The sequence below is a fragment of the Mixophyes fleayi genome, chromosome 10, assembly GCF_038048845.1.
Source record: "Mixophyes fleayi isolate aMixFle1 chromosome 10, aMixFle1.hap1, whole genome shotgun sequence".
NCBI classification, from domain to species: Eukaryota; Metazoa; Chordata; class Amphibia; order Anura; family Limnodynastidae; genus Mixophyes; species Mixophyes fleayi.
Genome location: NC_134411.1, coordinates 42788011 through 42807166, shown reverse-complemented (window position 1 = coordinate 42807166; position 19156 = coordinate 42788011). Strand labels below are relative to the sequence as shown.

At 40.2% G+C, this 19156-nt stretch overlaps 1 protein-coding gene across 7 annotated transcripts in view; it reads left to right on the top strand.

Annotated features, from left to right (window-relative positions):
• The first annotated feature begins 4053 nt into the window (after window positions 1-4053).
• The window catches only part of C10H11orf24 (chromosome 10 C11orf24 homolog), a 32593-nt gene continuing 17490 nt past the window's right edge, over window positions 4054-19156 (top strand). The window contains exons 1-3 of one of the 7 annotated variants that reach the window (XM_075188604.1): window positions 4055-4260; window positions 9129-9234; window positions 13609-13734. The gene's annotated coding sequence lies outside the window, so the exon portion shown is untranslated. Of the gene's footprint in view, window positions 4261-4383; window positions 4466-9128; window positions 9235-13608; window positions 13752-19156 lie in introns of those variants that run through there. The other 6 variants (XM_075188602.1, XM_075188603.1, XM_075188605.1 and 3 more) reach the window with 6 other exon arrangements.

Below are 19156 nucleotides of genomic sequence, written 5' to 3'. Positions count from 1 at the left end.
GGGAATTTAGACTGTAAGCTCCAATGGGGCAGGGACTGATGTGAATGAGTTCTCTGTACAGCACTGCGGAATTAGTGGAGCTATATAAATAAATGGTGATGATGATGATGATATAATAGTATAAAAGTTCTATGAAATTGCAATAAGGTAGAAACGAGCTGTGTCCTCGCAGTTCAGAGCATGATACTAAAAAAAGAGAGCTAGACCCTGATCTTGTTAGTCCCTGATCCCAAAGAAAATTAATACTAATATATGTTTAGCCAATCATTTTCACATACACACACTCTCAGTGGACCCTGTAATCTGCCTATAACAGTGATGGGCAACAGGTGGCCACATTCTGTCCTACAAGCTCCTTCCTGCCATATGCCCCATGTTTGACCCACAGTCTCAACTCTCACTGTAAGCTAGGGCAGCCGGTAAAGCTTGGATGGTAATAAAACAGAGAATGAGACGGAATTTGATCTTATTCTTTGCCATACTTGCCAACTTTTCCTTGTTGGCTTCAGGGAGATCCCAGGGGAGGTGGGCGTGCGGGGTCGGGACTTGATGAATCACATCGTTTTTGGCCCTCCCCCCTGATTGTCACAATTTTGGCCAATTACAGCAGTGGGCAGGGCTATATAACGCGTTATTTGCGTCATTAAGCCTGGCCCATGCCACTTATCTATTGCGGAGGCGAGAACCGGGAGGTTGCCCTGCTCTCCCGGGAGCCCGGGAGGTCTCCCAGAAATGCGGGAGTATGCAACTATGTGTTAAAGAAAAGCAGCTAATAAATCTCTAGAGACTGAAGTGTCTTTTACATTTCTGTCTCCATTACTGAAGTCATGTTGTCTTACCTGTCAGCCTTTGATTAAATCTTGGTCTCCCTGAAAATGGCCACCTCCATAGGCATCAATACATGGACATACAACACAATTTCTGAACTGTGTCATCATGCCACAGATGGCAAAGCCAACCACGTCTTGTACTGACTCAGCATCAGGTAGAATGCCAGACTCTTCAGGGAGTGAGGGAGATCACCCCTATTTCAGGGAGTCTCCCTGACATTCAGGGACATTTGGCAAGTATGTTCTTTGCTTGAAGTAGCCAACTTCCACATCACATAACTTCCTCTGCATCATGTGATCTCCACTGCACAACGCAGGATGGTCACACACATCTGAGTTCAGAGGATGAGGAATGTGCTGTCTGCACCACATGGCTTTCCCCGCCCTTTGTGGAAAGAGCTATTTTATTCCTGCTTATTTATTTTAAGAAAGGTAAGGAATTTTAGGAAGGTTCTATTATGCACTAGCATGCTGCAAAGTGGTTGCCTATTTTTGGTTCTACTTACACATATGAACAGAGATTTTCTATCATGGCGCATATAAAATAAAACCAAGCATAACAGGTTGTAGAACTGCATTCTGACTGTTTCAGCCTTACACCTAACTTCCAAAAGCTGGTTGAAAATCTGTTTCACTCTGAAACCAAATTGAATTGTCAGCTTTGTTTGTTATAGCTTGTAAGACCTGCTTGTCATACTTTATAATGTCTACTGATTGGTATCTCTTTCTTTGACTTAATCTATAGTTTTAATTCATTACTGAGTTTACATGGCATGTGCAGCACTTTTGAAAGCCAGGGGGTCGCACAATCGTGTGTAAAGCTTATGTTACCTGTCAGTGAACTATAATATAAGTCTTGTGCATAATGTACCATTGTGGTTATGAAGTGATAGTGCTCAGTACATTACATGATCTAGTAGGCCTCCTTCAGGTCACTAGTAGCTCCAAGGGAGCCCTTACCTGGCAAAAATTGCATCATAAAACTCCACCCTTCTCAGTAACCATCAAGTAGCATGAATTACATCATCCCAAACCTGCCAAGTAGAACATTAGGGAATGGGGCATACCTCCCATCTTTCTGATCCACAAGACAAAGCAGTCCCAATAGGGATGGTGGGATGCACCCTAAAATCGGGACTGTCCTACCTAAATATGGACAGTTGAGAGGTATGCATAGCTCATGTTGTCATCAAGTCCAGTTCACCTCTTCTTTTCCTACCTGCCCTCTGCATGTCCCTGAAGTGAGGTATGAAAATATTTATAGACAGTACCTCTTTAGATGCTGTGATCCCTACTGCAAATCATTCAGTTTCCACCTGGGATTTCCAGGACATCAGTACCCTCAAAAATAGGTTTCTGCTCCTTCTGCTGTAGCTGCTCCATATGGACTTTTATATTCTCTCCCATCAGTTCACTCAGCAACCAGTCACAGAAATGTCTAATATATTTTCATAGATATCAACATGACTCCTGTGCTCAGCATTCCCAGGGTTGGGAACACGATAACTCTGGGAGGAGGGTGTCTGCGCCTATTTTTTTTTATAGCTTGGGCGGGTCAGCGGGTTCTGTTCCAGCTTCCGACCACGTAGAGCAGAACGGATGAATCAGAGAAGTACAGAAGTAAGATGTGCGACATATGCATAATAAAGAGCAGAACATGATAGGGGGCTTCATGGTACTTGTACTGACGCTAGGCAGGGGGCGATGTACAACCAAGCACAGGCCCTCAACATTCTCATACTGATTGTATTGACTTAGGCTCAATTCATCAATGTATGTAAAAGTATCATTTTCTATCCATTGAGTCTGATTTAGTACCAGCACTAGGCTTTGCCAGCCTGGGCTGGTGGCACTATAGCAGGGAAACCAGCAGCATGGGTTCCCCCTGGCATATTGCCAAACCAACCAATGCAAACCAATACTCCTCCCCCCTATGTATACCCCTAGTTATAATCAGTCCCGGTGTGGTGGATGTGGGGTACTTGTTTAAAATTACACTAAGAGAATCCATTTTGTGGGCCTTAACATGCCCAGGCTGCCATTAAGTGCTTGGGTATGTCCATGGTTGCCAGGGCATGCTGACAGTTGAGGAACCACAGGTGCCAGCATGCCCTGGTACCCAAGAGCCCGCTGGGTCCTGTAGTGCACTAGGGAAAATTGTAAATAAAACACACACACAGTTTCAATACATCCATCCTCTTTATTGCTGCCCTAGATTCAGCATAGGCAGGCTGAAATGTCCAATGTCAAGATTGATCTTAAAAATGTAACATCAATCTTGGCATTGGACATTTCAGCCTATTACAATTATACATGTGCAGATTTATATTTATATGTTTTAGCTTTGTTTTATCATTAAGATTTGCCTTTTATCCTATTTTAGCTTCCTTTGTATAGGGATCAATAAATGAGATTATTTTATGCCATTTAGCTTTGTCCATTTCAGTGGAGGGTACAAAGTGTCCTGCATCAGGTATACCACATATTACATATTAGTATTGAATCATTTAGCCAGTGAGCGCACAGGGAATCTTTGTTTTTAAGTATGATATTACCGTTATTACGGTAATTCTAAGCCGGATTTCAGCTTGCTCCCTGAACTGCGAGCTGAAATCCAGCGGTAAAGTTACTGTAATAATGGTAACTACGCGCACTATTACCGTAAAGAGGGTAATAGTGTGCACACCGTGTTACTTTCCAACAATTGAATATGCCCCATAGCATACTAATAAATGTATTTCATGGAAAAAAAATATTATGTTTTAATGTTTTAACATGAACACTTATATTATTAACAAGCGACACTGAATAGTTTTTGGGTTTTTTCTGTGCGTTATTTTATATTCCACATATGTATTGGACGTATCCTGCAGTCACTTTTCTAGTAAAGCAGAACAGACCTACGCCCATGTTTGTTACCTATCTTCACATCTGCTCCTTGTAGGATTTGAGTGTACATAAACCTGACTTATGTATGCGTGTTTTAAAACAACTGCACATTGTACCCAATATGCCTGCCTTGATGAATTAGGCCCATTATGTTTAAGCAAGAAGACATAAGGACTTACACATACCACAGTAATGCCATGCGCTCATTTATTAAATATCTTATTATACTGGAGGTAGCACAATATCAGCACTTGTGGGAGTGTTTAAACGAGCCGCCTCTCAGTGTAAGCCCACCGTGGGCCTGCCCTGACGTCACTGTGTCCGCCCCACTATGTACATGCAGAGGAATGTGGGACTGGTTAGTGGGCGCAGCCTGGCCGCTGCTCCTCAGGGCAGTGCGGGTGTGTGGTGACGTTGCATATGCAGTCGCATCGATCCATTTTGTCACACTGTATGATCCACAGTCCTCTAGACTGAGAGTACCGTGGACATTGTTACTTGCCGTACACCACCTCCATGATCAGTGCTCTGCAAGGACCGGGTGAGCAGCCAAGAGTTTTGTCGGTCCTGTCACTTTCTGTGGGTGGGATAATATTATGTGCTGATTTACTTCCTGCACGCCGGATGTTCTGTGTTACAGTTCATATGATGCATGTGCTATGATTCCGTTACATTTAACATGTAGGTGCAAATGTGTATACATATGTGTCTGTTGTCTCCACAGTGTGCCGTTACTGGTCGTACAGGTATGTATCTTATGTGTCATTATGCACGTTATACCTGTAATTATCAGGCTTCAACTTGGGTATGTGACACCCACGCAACACTAATTACAGTTTAGTAAATAAATATATATTCACTTCGCTTAACATGTATTTTGCTGCATAGTGATGTCTTTTTGCATGAGTGCTTGTGGGCTAAGACATAGGTGGGCAATGTGTCATTTTCTAACTTCTGTGGGACTACAATTCCCAGCATGGATTTGTATATTGATAGCAGATGTAGAGGTAAAGTTTGTCTATAATTTTTCTAGGTTGTGCAATTATTAATTTCCTTACATTTTTTTATAATGATTTTATGTAATAATCCCTATAAATTGTATGTTTTGCTTTCAGTGTCTAATCCAGGTGAAGTATTTCCATTGAGTCAAAAATATACCAATCTCCCATCTGTTGTAGTGTATTTGCTTTATCTGAAAATATTTTTTGTTTATGATGTTACTTATACAGTGTGTGTGTATATATATATATATATATATATATATATATATATATATATATATATATATATATGCTCAAAGTGGACTGGTATATTATGGTATGCCATACCGCCACTTCTCCCACTACCAAAACGATCACGTTCATTTTCCATACATCTAATTTTACGGTAATGGATGTAAATTTCATGGCAATCAGTACGGTCTGTATTCTAATGTTGAGAGGCATTTATGAAGGACAGTCTAAGCCAGAATAAAGACCATGCTTTAAAATTTAAATGCCGTTTCTATCATTGCATTTAAATGATACTACTTTGAGGAATTTGCAAAGAACCCCACATGCTAATCCTAGAGCAGTGAGCAACAGTCTTCTCCTTTTTATTTTATTTTTTTCTTTGTAATAGTTTGTATATGTATGTATATATTCTACTAAGGTTTTGGGCTATATTTTGTGTAAATCAGTGGTTCCCAAACTTTTGCAGTTCGTGGCACCCTTAGAGTCTCCAAATTTTTTCAAGGCACCCCTCCAAAATAATTATTGAGCAGTCCTGTTTTAGAAGTAGTTGGGTCAAAAAATTGTAATAAGTATTTAGGTCAGGACAGAAATACTTATTTAGTTGTATGCAAAAATGCCCCCTCTGCATCCAGACACTCTGCCCCCTCTGCATCCAGACACACTGCCCTCTCTCACACTGCCCCCTCCTCTGCCCTCTCTCACGCTGTGTCCCCCTCCACTGCCCCTCTCACGCTGTGTCCCCCTCCACTGCCCCTCTCACGCTGTGTCCCCCTCCACTGCCCCTCTCACGCTGTGTCCCCCTCCACTGCCCCTCTCACGCTGTGTCCCCCTCCACTGCCCCTCTCACGCTGTGTCCCCCTCCACTGCCCCTCTCACGCTGTGTCCCCCCTCTGCCCCGCTGTGCCCCTCCTCTGCCCCCTGTCACGCTGTCCCCATCCTCTGCTCTGTGACCCCTTCTCTGCCCCGCTGTCACCATCCTCTGGTCTGTGACCCCTTTTCTGCCCGCTGTCACCATCCTCTGCTCTGTGACCCCTTCTCTGCCCCGCTGTCCCTATCCTCTGCTCTGTGACCCCTTCTCTGCCCCGCTGTCCCCATCCTCTGCTCTCTGTCCCCCCCTGCTCTGCCCCGCTGTCCCCATCCTCTGCTCTCTGTCCCCCCTTCTCTGCCCCGCTGTCACCATCCTCTGCTCTGTGACCCCCTTCTCTGCCCCGCTGTCACCATCCTCTGCTCTCTGTCCCCCCTTCTCTCCCCCGCGCCAGCCATAAAAAAACAGAAAGAACACAGAAACTTACCAATCCGCCGGGCGCCGGGACCCAGCAGCCTCCTCTCTCCCACAGCAGCTTGTTACTGACGTCGATATTCAGTGACAGCTGCGGGAGAGGAGGCTGCTGGGTCCCGGTGCCCGGCGGATTGGTAAGTTTCTGTGTTCTTTCTGTTTTTTATGGCTGGCCCGCGGCGGCGCACAGTTTGGGAACCGCCGGTGTAAATCTTTCTTGGCTGCATAAGGCCATATATTCACTGGTGTTTTACTTACATTTAAAAAAACTAATTGTAGCCATCCCTAATGGCAAATGTAAACATATTGTAAAGTGTTATGATAACGCCAAATCGATGGTTTCTAGTGTTAAAAGTTATCTTGTCTCCTGGCGGTTAACTACTATTCTGATTTGTACATTTTTTGTAGTCCTTACAGAACATTATTTTAGAACTAATTCCAATGGGTTTTCTCTGCATTTCCTGCTTAATGATTTTAATCATTTTAATCTGTAGTCAGTTTGGTCACGTTGCCTCTATTAACTTGTAAAGTTTATGATTATTGCATAGCTAGACGCCACAAGCCTATTTTCTTTTTATATTATATTTGCTGTCATTACTTGTGTAACTCTTGAACTGGGAGGAGACTAAAGAAATAGAGAGATATGAAGGTCTCCCTTGATATTATGTATATGTACAGTGGTGTAACAGTTATTCTGAAATTTTCTACTGTATGAAAAAGTTGTTCAAACCATGGGTTATAATAATATTAGTTCTAATTTATTACACCTTTATGACCATAAGGCTTCATACCCACTGGCAATAATTACATATATCTTAACACTAGATAAAACCCATGTAATTGGCTATGAAACCATGTAATGGCGGTTTTAGTAGACGCCTACAGGGAGTTCCAAGTGAGCTCCAAGCACTACTAAAAACACTAGTAACAGATGCTTGTTTAATGTGTTTTCACTGGCGTTAAAGAAACGCTAATGCAACACCATTAGTTACCTCTGTTGTGAACATAGCTATGGTAACTAAAAATCGCTCCGAAACTGGGGTGTGTGTTTGTGTATATATGTATGATAGATATATATATATATATATATATATATATATATATATATATATATATATATATATATATATATATATATATATATATATATACACTCTCTTGCAATTAAACAAAAATCTTCCCGAGGGCTTCAATCTCCTATCATTGTCATTTACATACCACCATTTTATAAATGTATTTCCTGCTAAATCAGCTGAATAAACTTGTTAACTTCCTCTTCACCTCGACTTTTTGTGTAAAGGTTTTAATGTACTTTAGTGGTAAGCGAGAGTGATGTTTTAATGGGGGGCTTATAAATTATTATAATTTTACTTGTTTGTGTATGTGTGGATTGAATTGGGATGGAATTGATAACACGTACATCTTCACATTCTGAGGGGGGAATTAATTTAGCCGTGAAGTGTCTCTTGGACGTTACGGAGACACTTTGTGTTGGAGGTTTTGACATTTTTCCTCGCACCCCATAGAAGTGTGAGAAAAAATGAGCAGAGATTTCTACCGTAATTGCCGGCAATTTGCGTAGCGTGATGTCCGTGCGCCACATTGCCGCCAATTGAATTTCTCCCATAATGTGTTTGGTTCTCTGCTGTAATCATTATTCTGCAGCAGGTGGATGGAATAATACATAGTCTAACACCTGGGCCACTTTCTAATCTAGATTCGTATGTGTACTGTTGAAACATTTCCATGACAGACTCAATTGCAAGAAACATTTGCTTTGAAGGTAGATTGAAGTCATACCTCTATTTCACAATAATTTGTAAATAGTATTTACTAATTGTCTCTGTAAAATAACATTTTTTTTTTTTTTTTGCTTTGCCTTTTGCGCGTGCAAAATCCACAGTTTATGAAATACTGTGTTAAAGAATAAACAAAAAAATAACAAGCTCTCCTATGCAAATGTGTTATTTTCCAAATTAAATTAGTATTTGCAATATTTTTTTCCGCTCCGTGTCTCCAGAAAGTATTTTAAGGATGCACTACTGATACATGCTTAGGTGCTTGTGGCTGGATTCACCTTTCCCCATGTGAAATTAGAAAGAGATAACTTATTGTGTGAATTTATTTATATTATTGGTGGCTGCTGTTATATTATTGTATCGTAATTCAGTAAGTGTAAATAAATACTGTGTGGCCTACTAAGGGAGATGAAAGGCATCACCTTGACGTTTGCATTCCGCTCTTAGAATCTCACCATTAGGGTCTTCCCTTTGTGTCCTATGATAGAACCTTGCAGATTTGGGATTCCCTGGTTACTGTATATGGTGTTTAAATACTAATTTTAGAAAACGCATTGCTCCATGTGATCAGAGCTACTCCATGAAGCTAAACATTAAATATGATATTCCTGTGTTGAATGATCTGCTGGTTTGCAAAAGGAAACAGTCTGCCTTTTTTTTTTTTTTTTTTTAAACCAAAGGGCGAAATGATCTGAGCATGACCATTAATCTCCTGTCCTTTGGCCTTGTTAAATCTGGTTCTAATATTTGTTGGCTCTGTACGAACTACTCCCTCTCCCAGATTGGCCACCCTACTGAAACATGCACTAGGATTGATGCAGTATTTCAAGTGCTTATTTGAATTTTTGGCAGGATCAGAGACTGGTTTCGGCTCTATATAAAGAGCACATTTTCTGTATTCTAAGTGTACATTCTTGTATTTCATCAGGGTGCATCATCTGTACCAAACGCTGATATGTAACAGCCCTTTTGAGGGCTAACTTTGAGCAAAAACACCATTCTGCTTACAATATTCTGCATAAAGCCTATTACCTGCTGTAATCTCGTGACCTACAGAACTAACTCTAATCCATTCCCTGACTTTCTCCTCTGTTGAACTCAGTACCCTTAGTCAGTGCTCTGCCTGCGACCCTGCAGTCCTGATCCAAAGTAAGCAGTGGAACCAGCCATCAAAGGGATGCTTCAGCAGCTACACACACCACCCAGAAGTAAGTGGCTCAGGGTGCCAGTAAAGGAGCCAGATGGTGGCAACAATTACTCTCCTACAACTGTTGCACGGTCAGCACTTACTGTTGTTGAGTGTCTGGTGGCACCAGTAGGAGTGGTCAGTAACTGTAGATTACTGATGTTTAAAAGCTAACCCGAGATAGATCTGTAAAACCACAGATAGGGATGAGATAGGACATGGTGGCAGAGTGAGCCCATCCTGTCACTGTGGTCTTAGCCAGAGTTAAAACGTGATGATGTATCTCAGAACTGCCAGAGCTCCAGGAAAATGGCTGCTTGTACTAGCAGCCTCCAGCCTGGTCCACTGTCTCCCAATCCCAATTTTCATTTTGTGCTTCTCTGCATCTCACAACTAAAAAATATAATCAGGACTCAGACACTAGCTTTTACAACCATGCTGCTGGCAGCTTGGTGATGTCACAGGATAGAGACAGATACTGCTTAGTGCCCTTGTCTGTGCAGAGTTGCAATAAATGACTGCCTTGATCCCTTCACACAACGCTGTGATATAACAGCAGGCTGCACTGCTCCTTCACACCAGGGCTCAATTTTAAAGAGATCTAAAACCAGAAAACTTGTACTGGGAATTGCATAAACCTCTACGAAAGTTAATTCTGGTGTCACAATAATATGACACAAACACATTTCTTGGGTGAATATTAGATATTATGCAAATATTTCAACTATCCATTAAATATTTTTGAGCTATATTTTTGCTTGTCTTTTTTATGGGTTTTTTTCTGACTAACTGACTCTTATGTTTTTGTAGATATATATATTTTCTCTCTTTATGTAAGGCTGTGCATCTATTTAAAAATCAAAAGACACTAGGGGGTATATTTACTATGCGCCGGTTCCATACAACTGGCGATTCCCTGCGCTTTAAATTAATTTTCTTCAAACAGTAATTTTAATAAAGACAAAACCCGATGGGCTTTGTCTTTTAATAACAGTGGCATTTTAAAAAATATCTTCAAAGCGCGGGGAATCAGCACTTTTACGGAACCGCCGAATAGTAAATATATCCTTGTGGGTCATTAATGAGTACAAAATATTGTTTTGTGATGTCATGCACCCCCTTTTTTTTTTATGGTTAAGCGCATGGATCTCTGGGACAGGACGGCAGCATCTTCATGGGTGCATCTGAAATAAGTTAGGTACAATGGGGCCGCTACTTGCAGAGTGTGGATTCATTTTTGCACTGCGCTGGAAAAACAAGATTTCATTTTGTGGAACAGGATTATCTTAATGAGGTGGCGGAGGAAGAGAAACAACATTTAAGGAGTTTCTCATTTTATAGGGGAACGGACAGCATTTTCCTCACTGCACAAAGACCAGGATTCTTTGGTTGGTCAGAGGTGCTCCAGCTCTATACTTTTAATGAGATGCCTTTTTTTTTCAGAAAGTGCATTTTAATAAAAAAAAAGACGTTTTAAATAAATGAAGTGATCCTAAAGTGGAAGTAGGTTAGCATTTTCCATTGTATCTGAAAAACTGCAAATGTAGCTGCATTTCTATGTTACGGGGGTGGTTCAAAAGACTAAGAGATAGGGGTACATTTTGAAATGTGTTAGGCAGACAAGTGAGCGCACTTTACACATGTTACCTTTACAAATAGTTTGCCACGTAAAGGTAACTAGAAACCTACATGAGCTACAAAGCGCCATGGGTGGAGTTTCTAAAGATTGAATTTAAAAAACAAACTCCATTAGTTTTGTTGCTAAGAACCTTTTGGAATAGGTTTCTCAGTCTGCATAAATTTGTCAAGTTAAAAGCACAGTGAAATGCTATGGAAATGTATGCCCTTCTTCAAGTGACTTTCGCCCTCAGTATATATAATGAACATGGCAAGATCAAGGGTGCCCATGGTTACAGAGCTAATCTGTTCCTATTGAAACCACATTAACCCATGCATTGCCAGCACAAATTCAAAATGGAAACACTATAAAATATATTTGCACCCCTCCCAAATTTCTGAGAGTAGAAATATGGCCAATTCTCCTCTAGCCACACACCAGCCCTCACCCCACATAAACTCCATACTACAACAAATGCTTGAATTCAAGTAGGTTATGCCAGCCTGTCTAGCCTCTACCCCCAGGTTATCTCTGATACACCTTGAAAACCACCCTCCCATTTTTTACCCCCCTCCCCTTCACTCCCAGATAGTCTTAGTATGATATTCCCCACCTTACCCAAGTATCAACCGGGCTACCCCAGATTTGACTGACTTTCCCAGTTACTTCCTTCCAATTAATTCTTAACTTACCTGTGATTGATGAGGAATTGGATGTGGATGAGACCGGCAACACTGAATTAAATCTGTTTTTATTGCAGGCCATTCATAGATCTACACTAGAGCTGTATGTAATTTTAGTTAATGGGGGTCCCGACCCATTAGATAGACTTGGAGATGAGGTTAGTTTGTGAAAGCATTGTCTAAAAGTTAACAACACCTTTACATGACGTAAACCTGTGTCACTGGCTCTTAATATGTGGAAAGAGCTCCGCGTAGCATACAAAAATAGTGTTTGCAAAATGGTCTATTTCATACTATATCCATTGTATTACTGTTTTTAAAACCAGAAAAAAATTAATTAAAATTAATTCAAATGGGACGCACACCATTGGACAACATTTGGTATCTGTAAAATCAGAGATCGTCCACAGTGATCAGTCATGATGTAGGTTGACAAGTACTCAACCCTATTTTCAAATGTTATAAAATTCTCAACAAGGTAAACTGTTCTTACTGTCAATTTCAGGTTTTGTGAGCTTGGCGATAGACTGGTTTGTCAGCTCTCTCTGCAGATGACCTTCCTACTTTCTTGGGTTCTTCAAAGGGGAATTAAACATCATAATGACTACAGCACAAAAACTGAAAGCTGCTGTGTGGGGGAGAGATTGGAGGGGTGTACTACCTAACAAGCAGCAGATATACAGTGATAAACATTACCTTTATTAAGAGTGATGGTGCCTATTCTTATTAGTTTAAAAATAATAGGCTGATTTAAGAAATGTTTTTAAAAACTCAGTAATGCTGACTGTTGCAGTTAAAAAAAAATCAATTCTTCATGTAATACAGATTTTAAAGAGGGGTCATTTCCTTTCCTTTCTTCGAGCTGTAATAGTGCTAAATTTGTTTATCATGCCTTCTGGGACTTAATAGATGGAGCAGTAAAAAATGTCATATTTGTATATGGCACCATTTGTCCTATATACAGGGCCACCATCAGGGGGGTACATGGTGTACCCTTGTACCGGGCCCGGGCTCACCAGGGTGCCCGGCGGCACACTCTTACCAGGGGGCCCGCTATCTTCAGCCTGGCTGTCACTGTGACAGCCAGACTGAAGACAGCAGCGAAGACGCCAGGGCTGAAGGACTGTACCTTCAGCCTTAACTTCATGCTTTCCACCAACAGGAAGTTCCAAATGCCGAACTTCCTGTTGTTGGAACGCATATGTGTTCCACTCCGGGAGCTAAGGCCAGAAGTGTCTTTCTCCCTCCCTCTCCCTTAATACATATATATATTAGGGCCCCCTTAACTTACCTTTCAATCGCCTAAGTCTGACCCCCTTTATGGAAGAGAGGACCAGGGAGGAAGCCGGATCGTGACCACAAAAGGTAAGTTTGTTTTTTTTCTGTTTTTTTTTTTTCTACAGGATTATTTTTTTTTGCCTTGGGCCCCCTTTCCCCCTGGGCTAGCAGGCACCTGCCCATCGTGCCCAGTTGGAAAGATGGCCCTGGTTCATGTGGGGGGTCATCAGGGGGGGGGCGGCCTGCCTGCCTGCCTGCCTGCTTCATTGTACTGGACCCACGATTTCTGATGGCGGCCATGCCTATATTTATGCTACTGATTCCACTATTTAGTATGTTTTACAATGACATAAATAATGTGTCTGGAAAAATGTTGGCTGCCAGTACTTTTTTTTTTTTTTTTTTGTTTTGTTTTGATTCTTTATCTCGAAAATATCAGGCAAGAACTAAAACATTACAGATTTGACTACCTTGTTTCCGAGTGGAGCTTGTTGGTTAAATCCTCCCTAGATGTGGTGTCTGCTACATAGATCACAAAGTATACATGTGTGTGTGTGTATATGTATGTATATATGTGTGTGTATGTATGTATGTATATATGTATATATATATATATATATATATATATATATATATATATATATATATATATATATATATATATATATATATATATTAGGGAAACGTGAAAACACACCTAGATCATAGGATGAACTTAACAATTTGTTATTCATAACTAGCCATTTAATAAGAAGCCTTTTTTGAGCTGCCTGAAAACAAATAATAATAAACGCTTTGTCTTCTTTGTCTCCCTTAGTAGCAGACCTTATGAGACTAAATGCAAATTGACACATTTTTGGAGGTTTTGTTGCAAGGCTCGTCATTCTTGTTCTGGTCTAAGTTTGCAAACCTCGACATCACACACCCCTTCCAATAATTACAGGTGTGTTCGGTTGTAATGTAAGTAAGCATTTTTCTCACCAGTACTAATGTGACTGTCTCAGAAAAGCGGGATCTATTTAATAGCACCAAACAGCTTTTCTTGAGACATTGGGATATGTAATTTTAAGTAAGATGTACTATAAAAACACATTGTATGTACAGTACAAAGTGTAAGCATCTTAAGTTATTGAATGTTTAGGTTTACTTGCCCTTCAAAATTATTGCTCTATTCAACAAGTAGAGAGAGAGAAAATATATGATTTAATAAGTTATATCCTATAATATAGAATGCTACTTTCCTGGGGTTTGGCTTTCCTTCCTGATTTGTAGGTTCCCTGATGCCTGTAACAATTCCGTGCTTCAATCCTCTCACACAGATCCTTTTCAAACTAAGAAAGGTGTTGTCAAAGGGGTATATTTACTAAACTGTGGGTTTGAAAAAGTGGAGATATTGTCTATAGCAGCCAATCAGATTCTAGTTATTTATTTAGTACATCCTGCAAAATGACAGCTAGAATCTGATTGGTTGCTATAGGCAACATCTCCACTTTTTCAAACTCGCAGTTTAGTAAATATACCCTAAAGCCCTTCTTATGCATCTTGCCATTTGCATGACTAGGTAGTTCACGGAGGAAAGGCAGTGACTGCTCTACCGTTTGTTTGAAACACCCACTGTCATGTTAGGCTGCAGCACTTACTACAGATACTTTGTTAGGAGTTACCTGAGGGATGGTATCCCGGTCTGTCTGTGCTCCTGAAGTTACTTTATTTCCTCTCGTGTGTAAATGCTGTGTGCCTTTTTCTTTGTGTTTGCTTTGTGAATGTATGGTGACATTTATAAATACTAGCCACAAACACTGACTTAGTGATCATATTACAGAAAGGAGTGTATACTTGCACAAATACAGTGGTAGACATACTTTAAAACCTAAAGATAAACATCTACACAGATATAAGGATAATACATTTTTCATGCACATACACTATTATGTACTTGCACAGGTGGTGGAGATACGTATTTGTACAGATACATGCACATAAACTTGGATACACGTATAGATACATATGTAAACACAATGGGACACCTAAGTATTACATTCCCTACTTTTCTAGGTTTACTAATCTTATAGACCTAGGTCTGGGCTTTGGTAACTTGTAGATACATCTCTACAACAAGCATGTCTTGATAGACTGGTGTCATGCATTATTTGGAGAACAATGGATCTCTGTGACTTGTTGGATAGGAGTGACATAATGTTTATTTTTAGAGGGAAACAAGTTTTCAACATTCAGGGGTCTATGCATCAAGCAAAAACGTAAAAGATGCAGAAACGGCTGTTTCCGCATCTTTAAGTAAGTTTGCGATGTATGAACTGTCTAACAGAGGGGATTTAATAGAAATCTCCTCTTTTTAGGCTCACACTATACAGCATCGCAGTCCCCATAGATGACTGTGGGGACTTCAATCTTCTGCAATGCTTGAAGCTTTGATAAGCTTCGCATTGCACAGACAGGTAATGCCATCTCAGGATGGTGTTACCTGTCATTACCTATGGGATTCTGCTGAAGCCTCTCTGGCTTTGCAGAATCCGGCACCGTGGAAGTGCTGTCCTCCTGTCACTGGCAGCGCTAAGCAGGAAAAAAAGTTCGCAAGAGAGGGGTCACTTTGCCAGGGCTCCCAGAGTAGCCCCGGCATGGTGCATCTTTGTGTACCTAAATATGCCGCAGCGATGCTTATTTAGCTGTACCGCATCTTATTGATGCATAGACCCCTCAGTCTGTTTTTCCTTAAAAAAATATATAATTCTGCCTTTTTGTTGTTTATTATATAGAAACATTACACCTGATGTACTATCTTTGGCAATTGCTGTCCACCTACTTTCTAAGCTGTCTGGTGGTTTTTGTTATTTACTTATTTATTTCTTGCTTGTATGCTTTTGGTTTTTTAATTTTGTAAAACTAGCATATGTTTGTCACCGTATAAAAAGTAACTAAATCATAACTTGGTTTGTAGAGCTTGTTGTGCTGAAAACAATATTATCCATTAAAACATGAAATTTACCTGATTAGGCTGCGTAATCAGTAGCTTGCAGCGTTTATTTTTTTCTTCCTTGCGTTCCTGCAATAGAACTCGCCATACTACCTTGTTTCTGCGTGTAAGAACTTTAATGTCGTGAGAGCTACACACTTCATCTGTTGTCACCACAGAAAAGGGGAGAAAAAGAGAAACTTGCATATTTAATTAGATATTTGTTGAGTAAACCACTTTGAATTAAATGAAATATCTCTTCTAAGATTAATGTGTATTGCAGATATTTGTTGAGTAAACCACTTTGAATTAAATGAAATATCTCTTCTAAGATTAATGTGTATTGCAGACCTGTCCATTCCAGAACTGCAATCCTTTGTGTGCTTTGTAGGTAGTAGGACTGAATGGTAAGTTTCATTCACACAGATGTTATTCTCAGACATTTTAGTAGCATGTAAAGTGAAGTTTGTGCTACGTTACACTTTGAGAAAAAACAGCAATTCTGAAAAATCCGTTCATATGAACATAACTGGTTTCAGATCATTTTCACAAAGTGACCTGATGCCATGAGGGTCACTCCATTGCTTACCCATGCATTCTTCATTGCAGACATGGGCAGTTAGGGACAAGTTACAGCTAGGTAACTGTTGTCATCTCTATGCCTAGTGTTAAGATAGCAGAGCTTTATAGATGTGACATTCTCTTGAAACATACGACCAGCTTACTTTTCTGCCGCTTTTGTCCAGTGTTTGCTTGAATGTGTAATGTGCTGTAGTTGTGTAATAGTGTTGTAGTTTATAGGGCAAGTAGCCATAACTGTAACATTTTCTAATGGCCAAAGAGTGACACTAATGATTTGTTGTGAGACCACCTTTCATGCCTTCATTAACATGCTCTTGTTTCTCGTAGGATTTTCAGATAGGTATGCAGCTTAATGTGCATAGGTAAAAATGTCACCAAGCAGGAAACCATGTAATAGTGTACAGGTTGCCGTACAAAACGCATTCTATTAAAAGAATAGTGTGGAACCTGCCACACCAGAGCTGGTGCACAATTCAGGAGTTTTTGCAGCGTGAGATTGCCTCTGTGTGCATTACTGCAAAGCAGGACTGCCCCTAAAACTGCCACCGGTCTACCACTTTCTCTTTTAAATAATCTCGCTCTGCAAAAATGAATCCAGTTTTTGCAGTGCTCTGCAGTGCACTTTGGCAGATATCTAGTAGTACCAGTGCAATTGACGCAGGTGCCATCATCAAATCGCATTTTGCTCCTCAACCATTCAGCACAGAAACAAGGACTAACAAACTCACAGAAAATGAACCGTGCTGGATCCCTAAAAATAACATATATTTATGTTTCAACAATGATGTTATCCGTAAAATAAATCCGTATTAAAATCCATAACCTGTGAAAGCTGATGGCAGGGTATAATAATGCAAATAATTTCTTTACTATTCTGGTAAAACCAGATGTGAAACATTCAGCTTCATCTCCTACATTACCTAACGGGAATGGAGGGGATAAAGCTGGTTGCTGAGATTATCCAACCAAGTCATACAGAAGGAACTTTATTTCCACCTATTTTTTTTATTGTTGTTATTTTATCTATTTGCTTTGAGGCATGTAAGATTGCTCAGTTTGAGCTATCTTGCCTTCAGAACCACGTTTTTTTTTTTTACTATTGATCAGTTGTTTGCCTAGCAGTTTGGCAAACCTCCTCTTGATGCATGGAGTGGATTGTATCCCAGCAAATGCGGTTTGAGACCTTGTAGTTTTCATTCATGCGATTTGATGTGAGATTTTGTACACTGTTTACAAAATACACATCAAATCACATGCAATCTTGTAGTTCGATCAAACCAACTTTAGTTAATTGCCCTCTAAATGTTTCCCATTTTAAGGCTCATTCCTGTCTTTAAGCTTTAAATCTGGTTTTCATGTATTTTGGGTGAAAAATACAATTTAGGGAACAGGCCACTTTTGATGGCTGCAAATAAAACCTAAATGTAGTAGTTAATATTTTGCTTTTTTTTTTTAAATATATATAACTTATTAGAATTTTGCAGTGACTTAAGTCCTGTGAAGTAAATAGGAAAAGCATTCCTTTAAGACATTGTGCATATTCTTTTGGGAGAACGTCTTCTTTTCAAATCAGTGTTTCACTCTGCTCTTCCAGCAGCCCACTCCACAACAGTCCAGATTTTAAGGATATCTGTGCATAAGTACAGCTGACTTAATTAATGCCTCCATTATTTTGATTCGGCAGCCTGTGTTCAAACATGGATATCCTTAAAACCAGAAAGGTTAGGGGTGTGAGAACGGGAGTTGGGAACCACTGCATTAAAGGAATTGTGGACATAGTTACATAATGAGGTTAAACCTCTCAAAAATCCTGATTGTGCTAAACCCCTAGTGTAGCAGTTGTCAATTAAGCCTCCACAATGTCCTCGACTAGTTATGGCAACAGATACCAGCTATTTTTCTAAAAAAAAACAAAACCTTCACTGAGTGGATATTGTACGTGATTACATATCCATCCCCACGCCTCATGTGGGTGGGTTTGAATTGCATATTGCAAATGGCTTTTTGTACTTTACAATGCAAATCCAGGTGAGGTAGGCTGATGACCTCAAATGGGCGGGGGGTGCATACATAAGTGCAGCTGAAAATGAATGAATGAATGAATGTCTCCGAAGTCACACAGAATAACATGTTCCGTTAATACTTATATAAGATGGCAAACACAATCTTTCTCAAGATATAGAAGACTTCCCTGATATTTGCGGGATACTCCTAACGCAAACTTTTCTGCATTGCAGGTTATAAATCATTTGAATAATACATGAATGCTTAACTATAACACATGATTCTTCATATAAACAATGGTTAAGCAGAACATTAAAGCGGACATAAAAGGCTTAAATTAAAATTCACCCCTACTAAAAGTCAAACACTTGAAATGTTATTTCTAAAAACAAAAGCCATTCTACTGACGCTATTGGTGTACCTCTATATCATCATCACCATTTATTTATATAGCGCCACTCATTCCGCAGCGCTGTACAGAGAACTCATTGACATCAGTCCCTACCCCATTGGAGATTACAGTCTAAATTCCCTAACATACAGACACACACAGACAGTGAGAGAGAGAGAGACTAGGGTCAATTTTTTTTTTTTTTTATAGCAGCCGATTAACCTACCTGTATGTTTTTGGAGTGTGGGAGGAAACCCGGAGCACCCGGAGGAAACCCACGCAAACACAGGGAGAACATGCAAACTCCACACAGATAAGGCCATGTGAGGCAGAAGTGCTAATCACTAGGCCACCATGCTGCGCTTTGACAGGCAGTTCTTTGTTGATCCCATGATGAGCTGCTCCCTGTTGTCGTGA